We start from the raw sequence: 8,491 nt of genomic DNA on the forward strand, positions 1-8,491 counted from the left end.
TATATCTACTCCAGCACTTAGAACAGTGCTTGGCACATAGTAAGAGCTTAACAAATGCCATAATTATTATTACTTAATATTAGTAATAGTATTAAGAATGTAGGATGTAGTAAAGCACTATACTAAGCATTAGGAAAGAATGCACAGGTGAGCATTAGACAGGGTCCCTAGCTCTCAGGGGACTCCCAATCCCCTGAAGAAGGTGGGACGGGGCTGGCGGCCGACACATAAGGAGAAAATAATAAAAATACAAAATGGACATAAGATGAGGACAGGGATAAATACAAATAGGACGCAAGCTGTAGGGTCCTGTGGCTAGACGTTTCAGGCTTCTCACGACTCAGAGTCCAACAATGTTAGGCACAGTGTGACTGCCACAGCTGTGGCCTCCTCAATGTTCTCTTGTCTGCGCAGGCAGTCTGCTGCTGCCACCAGTGCTCCTTATGTCCCTCCTGCCAAAATGGAGCAGGGCAGGTGGGGAAGAAGGCCCCAAGGTGAGGTGAAGGTAGGGCAGCATGGGTTCCTGACAAAGTAGCTCAACTATCTGGTGGACTGGAGGCCTTGCTCATCCTCATCAATCATCAATAGTATTTAATTAGTGCTTACTGTGCACAGAGCACCATACTAAGCACTTGAGAGAGTAAAATACAACAGAATTGGTAGACATGTTCCCTGCCCACAATGAGCTTAGAGTTTTGAGGGGGAGATGGACATTAATATAAATAATTTATAGATATGCACATTAGTGCTGTGGGGTTGAGGGTGGAGTGAATATCAAATGCCCAAGGGTCAAAGATCCAAGTGCATAGATGATGCAGAAGGGAGAGGGAACTGGCAAAAAGAGAAGCAGCGTGGCTCAGTAGGAAAGAGCCCGGGCTTTGGAGTCAGAGGTCATGGGTTCAAAATCCGGCTCCGCCAATTGTCAGCTGTGTGACTCTGGGCAAGTCACTTAACTTCTCTGTGCCTTAGTTACCTCATCTGGAAAATGGGGATTAAATCTGTGAGCCCCACGAGGGACAACCTGATCACCTTGTAACCTCCCCAGCGCTTAGAACAGTGCTTTGCACATAGTAAGCGCTTAATAAATGCCATTATTATTATTAAAAAGAGGGCTTTATTGGAGAAGGTCTCCTGGAGGATAGGTGACCTTAATAAGCCTTTGAAGATGGGGACAGTAGTGGTCTGGAGTATATGGAGGGGGTGGGAGTTCCAGGCTTGAGGGGAGGACCTAGGCAAGGGTTTGGCGGCAAGCTAGGCGAGATCAGAGAACAGTGAGTAAGCTGGTGTTGGAGGAGCGAAGTGTGGGGGCTGAACTGTAGTAGGAAATCAGTGACTAAAGTATAAAGAGGGTTGTTGCATTTTTGAGGTTACTTTCTTTCATTGGCAGTCACGGAACCTTCACCTTTGCAGACCAGTTAAAGGAGAAAAACAGAAAGATAAAAAGGCTTTGGACATTTTCTACAAGTCTGAAGTCCAGACCAGATTTTTGGAGTCTTAGTCAGGACAGTGGCTCATGTTTTAAATTCTTCCCCAAAAGTCCTACTGCTATAACAGACCCACAGAGTGAATCTTACAAGCTTGCAAGACCCCTCTTAATAATAATAATAATGACGGCATTTATTAAGCGCTTACTATGTGCAAAGCACTGTTCTAAGCACTGGGGAGGTTACAAGGTGATTAGGTTATCCCACGGGGGCTCACAGTCTTAATCCCCATTTTACAGATAAGGTAACTGAGGCACAGAGAAGTTAAGTGAGTTGCCCAAAGTCACACAGCTGACAATTGGCAGAGCTGGGATTTGAACCCATGACCTCTGACTCCAAAGCCCATGCTCTTTCCATTGAGCCACGCTGCTTCTCTAACCAGACTTTTACCATTTCATTTTCAACTGCGTTTGTCTCCTTTAAAATCATTATTTTTCTTTTTTCAACTTAATTCTTTTTAAATTATTGACATGGCCTCATTTCAGTTTTTAATAACTTTGGGATTTGTAGCACTTACTCTTTGCCAAGCACTGTGTTGGGGTAGATAGAAGATAATCAGGTTAGAGACCATCCCCGACCCCATGGGGCTCAGAGTTTTTAGAACTGATCCTGATAATCTTTTGTATTTGTCTTTGATAGTGATTCTCAAACTAGGAGTCATGGTGGAGGTCAGAACAGGGTGGGGCTACCTCTAACCAGAAGGCTAAGCAGAGTCTCAATATGTTAAGGCCACTGGGCCGAGCTTTCAGGCATGAGGAGAGTAATGGGCCAGCCAGTGGTGGGGTTGGAAGGACAATGGCAGCAATTTCACTTTTCCCTTCCTGCCACTACTGCTGCTTCACTCTGCCTCAGACTAGGTGACTTAACACAAAGATCCATATGGACGTCTTGCTGGAATTTCAGGTGAGCCCACTGTTGGGTAGGGACTGTCTCTATATGTTGCCAACTTGTACTTCCCAAGCGCTTAGTACAGTGCTCTGCACACAGTAAGCGCTCAATAAATACGATTGATGATAATATTGATGATGGCAACAGCTCCAGTCCTGATTTCACCATCTCTTGTCAACACTGCTGTTTCGGTCTGCTCCATGGAAAGGACAAATATATCAGACTCTAGGAGAGAGAGAGGGGGTGGGGGTGGGGTGTGTGTGTGTGTATCTAAGTCAGGGCCTGTGGGGAAAGAGAGGGATTTCAGCCACTCCCTGGTAAAGGGTGGGTAGAAAGGCCTCATTCAGTTATCTAGACAGAGAAAATCCAGAACTTGAGAAGTAAAGAAAATTCTGCAACCTAAATATTAATAATTCTGAATAACTTGTAACTGGAGTTTCTGATCCTCTTGCACATGTTGGCTTAAAGGAGTTTTCCTTTTTTTTTTCTCACAAGCCTTTCCACATTTCCAGAACCTTCTTACTTTCTTTAGAAAGACCCCACTCCCTACAGTCTGTTTTTACCAATGGTGTTATGTGACCTGAATTGTTGTGAAAGATGTAATGCTTCAGACTCTTCAATTGCCTTACAAGCTTCATCCCTAGATCCTAGCTAGACTGCAGTGCAGTCCCAGAGATTTTGGGAAAATCCCCAAAGTTATGCATTTTTCTTATTTTAATTTGGGTGAGCTGAAATCAGTCACTGTGAGGTAATGTGAGGGAAAGAAGAAAATCTGGATCTAAATAGCCTCTTATATTTGAGGCAAAAGCATTCATTTTTGTCAATTTGATTTTTGAGAAGCCTACGCACCTGAACAGCTACCACCCCACCCAGCCCGCACAGATGATATAATTCCTGGTTGCTCCACAATAATAATAATAATGTATTAAGTGCTTACCATGTGCCAAGCACTGTTCTAAGTGCTGGGATAGGTACAAGGTAATCAGGTTGTCCCACGTGGGGCTCACAGTCTTAATCTCCATTTTACAGATGAGGTTAACTGAGGCACAGAGAAGTTAAGTGACTTACCCAAAGTCACGCAGCTGACAAGTGGCAGAGCTGGGATTAGAACCTACAACCTCTGACTCCCAAGCCCGTGCTCTTTCCACTAAGCCACACTGCTTCTCTATATTTTCAGTTCCTGGTGTTCCCACCCAAGCTAAACCTAATCAGATCCAATGAAAGTTCTGCTGTAGCTAGATTCATTTTTTTTTCTTCTAAGAAGCTTCGGAGTGGTGTGACATTGTGTTCCATTTTAATTGGGCCATGTGCACAACATGTTACCAGACACAAAGAAAAGAGCAGCCTAATGTTACCAGGGCTATATTTTTTTTAGTAGTGCATGATCCTCCTCACTCCTGTGTTCACTGGGGATAATTCTTCTTGATGCACCCACAAGATCTTAGATCTGGTGAGATGCTACCCGATTTCATCTTTGAATCAAATTTAGCCACTGGCCTCAGTGTGTAGGGCATTTCTTGGTAAGAGATTATCAAATAATACAAATAATGTACTGAAATTGTTTCTGTCCTCTAAGCTGGCTGATGTGGGGCTGGGACTCTCTAGTCACACTTAGTTCAAACCAACCACAGGGTTTAATCATCTGGACAGCATACATTAATTGTTCTGGTGGTATGCAGAGAAGCAGCATGTCCTAGTAGAAAGAGCACAGGCTTGGGAGTTGGAGACTGACCTGGGTTCCACCAGTTGCCTACTGTGTGATCTTGGGCAAGTCAGTTAACTTCTCATTGCCTTGGTTTATTCAACTGTACATTGGGGATTCAACACATGTTCTATCTCCTATTTAGACCTGAAGCCCTAGGTGGGACAGGGACGGTATCCAATCTGATTAACTTGAATCTACCCTAGTGCTTAGAACAGTGTTTGACACATAACAATAATAATAATAATAATAATGGTATTTGTTAAGCACTTACTATGTGCAAAGCACTATTTTAAGCACTGGGGAGGTTACAAAGTGATCAGGTTGTCCCACGGGGGGGCTCACAGTTTTAATCCCCATTTTACAGATGAGGTAACTGAGACACAGAGAAGTTAAGTGACTTGCCCAAAGTCACACAGCTGACAGTTGGCAGAGCTGGGATTTGAACCCATGACCTCTGACTCCAAAGCCCGTGCTCTTTCCACTGAGCCACGCTGATAGTAAGTGCTTAACAAATATAATAATAATAATAAACAATTCAGCTGCCAGAGCTTAGTGGATAGAGCACAGACCCAGGAGTCAGAAGGACCTGGAATCTAATCCTGAGTCTGCCAAATGTCTGCAATGTGACCTTGGGCAAGTCACTTAACTTCTCTGGGCCTCAGTTACCTTACCTGTAAAATGGGGATTAACAGTGTGAGCCCCATGTGGGACAGGGACTATGTAACCTGAATGATTTGTATCTACCCCAACGCTTAGAACAGTGCCTGGCACATAGTATGTGCTTAACAAGTACCATAATTATGATTTTGCCCAAGTCCTCCAAGCTTCTCCCTGTTGGATCTGGGTGACAAACAGAAGGCAGGAAGTCCACACTGTCACTACAAATATTCCTGTTTAGGAAAGCCCTGGTGTACCTGCTGTGCTGCAATGTCAAACCCTTAATCTTTTAGACATTCATGTCTAGTACCTGGTATAAAGTCCAGGACAGCTGGAGATTGTCAGGAAGTTGGTGGAGGATAAGTAGAAATGAACCATTCCTACTATGAGGTGTAGCATGGCCTAGTGGATAGAGCTCAGGCCTGGGAGTCAAAAGGATCTGGGTTCTTATCCCAGCTCTGCCACTTGCTTTCTGTGTGACCTTGGACAAGTCACTTCACTTCTCTGTGCCTTAGCTACCTCATCTGTAAGATGGCGATAAGGACTGTGAGCCCTATGTGGAATATGGCCTGTGTCCACCCTGATTAGCTTGTATCTACTCCAGCACTTGTGCCTGGCACATAGTAAGCACATAACAAATACCATATAAAAATTGGGTATATAGCACTGGTAGTTGCCATAGATTTCCAGTCCTTTTTACAAAGAGAGTCAAAGTCCCTCCAGCAGCAATTAGCTTTGAAGTCCAGACATCACTGTGGGATTGTTGACTCTCTGGCAACACCTGCCAGGAGCTTTGCCAGGAGCTTCATCAGTCTCTGAAAGAAAGGAATTTGGGATACAGCTGACCCACTCCAAAAGTACTGGGGTTCATAAGGGTACTGTGAACTTCACTTGAAGTACCTGAATGAAATCTGCCACGTGAGTGGATGGATATTAACAAATTCAGCAGGGGATCTAAGCCGAAAGAATACCAGGCCGACTCTCATTTAAATCTGCTGCCAAATGTCGTGGGTTGGTGCAGGTGAAAAGGAGGCTGATTAGTTTTTTGGTTTTTGGACGTCTTTCTGCTTTTTGGCCCTGAGGGTAAAGAACAGATTTAGGCCTCCTCAAAAGACTTTGAGATCTGGGAAGGGGTGGAGGCAAGAACAGCAGGCAAGCCTCATGGAAAGTCCCTGTTGGACAGCTGAGGGAAGAAGAAGAAGAAGAAGAGGAAGCCACCACAGAGTGGTGAGATGAAGAGGCCTAGCCCTGCTGACGCCCAGGGCAGTGCATGCACTGAGGCGGAAAACAAAACTCTAGCTTCTCTGTCACTGAAATCCACTTTGGGTCCTATTGGGGGGTGGGGTGTGTGTGTGTGTGTGTGTGCATGCAATGTGCACGCTTAGGTGTGTTTCTCACAGGACTGTACATGTCCTGCCTGGGTTGGACTGGCTCCAAAAGCGTCGTTGGGAATTCCCAGCATGACTACTTGAGAGCAGGCAAAGGAGGGAGTAAAGAGGAGCAGAAGGACCTCTGTTTCTGTTCTCCACTCTGATAATTGACGATGAAACAGGTCCTGCATTGCTTCAAGCTAGGAAGGCACCACTCGGAGTCACTGGAATCCCCTTCCTCTCCATCCAAGCTGTTACCATGCTGGTCCAAGCACTTATCACATCCCTTCTCAACCACTGCATCAGACTCCTTGCTGAGCTCCCTGCCTCCTGCCTCTCCCCTTCCCAGTTCATGCTTCAACTTGCTGCCCAGAAGATCTTTCTAAAGAAATTGTTCTGTGCGCCCCTCCCTATTCCTCAAAAACCTCCTGTGGTTGCCCATCCACCTCCAGGAAAAAAAAGCCTTCCTGTTGGCACTCAATCAGCTTTCCCCTCCTACCTAACCTCCATCTATATCCTACTATGACTGAGCCCGCATGCTCTGCTCCTCCAACGCCAACCTACTCTACCTTGATCTTGCCTCTCTCGTCACTGACCCCTTGCTCCCTCCTCTAGCCTGGAACTCCCATCCCGTTCTTATCTGACAGACCACTCCCCATTTTCAGAGCCCTACTAAAATCATACCTCCTCCAAGAAGCCTTCCCTGACTAACCAGCCATCTCTTGGATCAATCAATCAATAATATTTACTGAGCACGTACTATGTGCAAACACTACACTAAGTGCTAGGGAGAGTAAAATCCAACAGAGTTGGTAGACACAATCCCTGTCCACAAGGAGCTTCCTATTTTCCCTCCCTTCTGCATTCTATGCCTATGCACTTGGGTCTGTAGTCGCACCCACAACCCTCATGTACATATCTTTATACTCTGCTTCCTCCCCTACCTGTAATTTACTGTCTTTCTGCTCCTCTAGTCTGGAAGCTGCTGGAGGGCAGGCAATGTGTCTACCAACTCTGTTGTCTTGTACTCTCCCAAGTGCTTAGTACAGAGCTCTTGCATAGAGTAAGCACTCAATCAATATTATTGATTGATTGATCAATCCTGCCCCGTGCCCTGCATGCAGTGCAATGGCTGGGGGACCTTGCCTGGCCTAGATTTAATATATTTGAAATTTCTCTCTCAAATTAAGGGGAAGTAGGCAACCTAAGAACGGAGGAAAATATAGTGTTCTTGTGAAAGTAAAAACAGATGTTCTCTTCCTCTCATCTCACTTTCATTCTGTCTCTCTTTTGCTTTCTCTTTCTACCTTTTTCTCTCTCATTTCAATATGTCCTTGCCAGCTGTTAAAAAGGCATAAAAAGTGGGAAACCATATTTGATGTATAGCTCCAAAAGACTGCAAAGAACATCTCCTTTTCAGGGTTTGGCAATCCTAAACTGAGACTGGCTCCTGTGAGGGCAATGATAGCCACATGTCCTAACTTGTTGAGTCCAATTGAATTGCTCTATACAGGGTCTCCTTGTCTTTTCAAGCTGATGACTGAAAGGAAGGAAGCATCGATGAATGCCTAACAGTGTTAGACTGTTTTGAGTGGGGAATGTGTTTACAAACTCTGTTCTACTCTCCCTAGTGCATAGTGCTGTGCTCTGCACACACTAAGGAGTCAATAAATACCATTGACTGATTGATTGTTTCTAGGGAACTTTTATCCTGGCTAATTTTTGTTGATCTCAGTGGAATTATACATTACACTTGGAAAATGACCTAGTGCCAAGATAAAGGCAACAAAACACTCCATTCCTCAAAGCATTAGCTTTGCCTAAAAGTAGATTTTGAACTCTGCGGCAACTCTAAGTGAGACTGGCAAAAATAGGGCACTGTACTGACTGATTCATCTTGTCTCTATTCTAATTAGTGATGGAATTTCTTTGTTTCACTATCTTGGGTATGTAGCGGTCATAGATGTGGACTGGATTTCTCAACAATGTGAAATAATATAGTTCAAAGGAACGTGTGTGTGAATTCCCTGAATTTGTCCTTGGGATTTTCTTTGGCTTCCTAGGGGGCATTTCCTGCTGATCAGCAATGCTGACTGCAAGTATAAATTACTTTTTATGGCATTTGTTGAGTGTTTACTGTGTGCAGGACTTTGGAGAAAAGCACCAGATCCCTGGCCAACAGTGGAGGGAGGCAGTGGCAATAGACATGCCAGGGAATAAATGACATAAATAAAGCAAAATAAATAAATGAACAATAACAACAGTAACAATGAGGGTTGCAGTACACTGCTGTTACAGGAGCAGTTTTCAGGTTCCTTGACATGCCCGGCAGGATCAACTCTAGTCCAGCAATACCACCCATTTCCCAGTTGGAGCAGTTCCCTCCA

The sequence above is a fragment of the Tachyglossus aculeatus genome, chromosome X4 (assembly GCF_015852505.1).
Source record: "Tachyglossus aculeatus isolate mTacAcu1 chromosome X4, mTacAcu1.pri, whole genome shotgun sequence".
Taxonomy (NCBI): domain Eukaryota; kingdom Metazoa; phylum Chordata; class Mammalia; order Monotremata; family Tachyglossidae; genus Tachyglossus; species Tachyglossus aculeatus.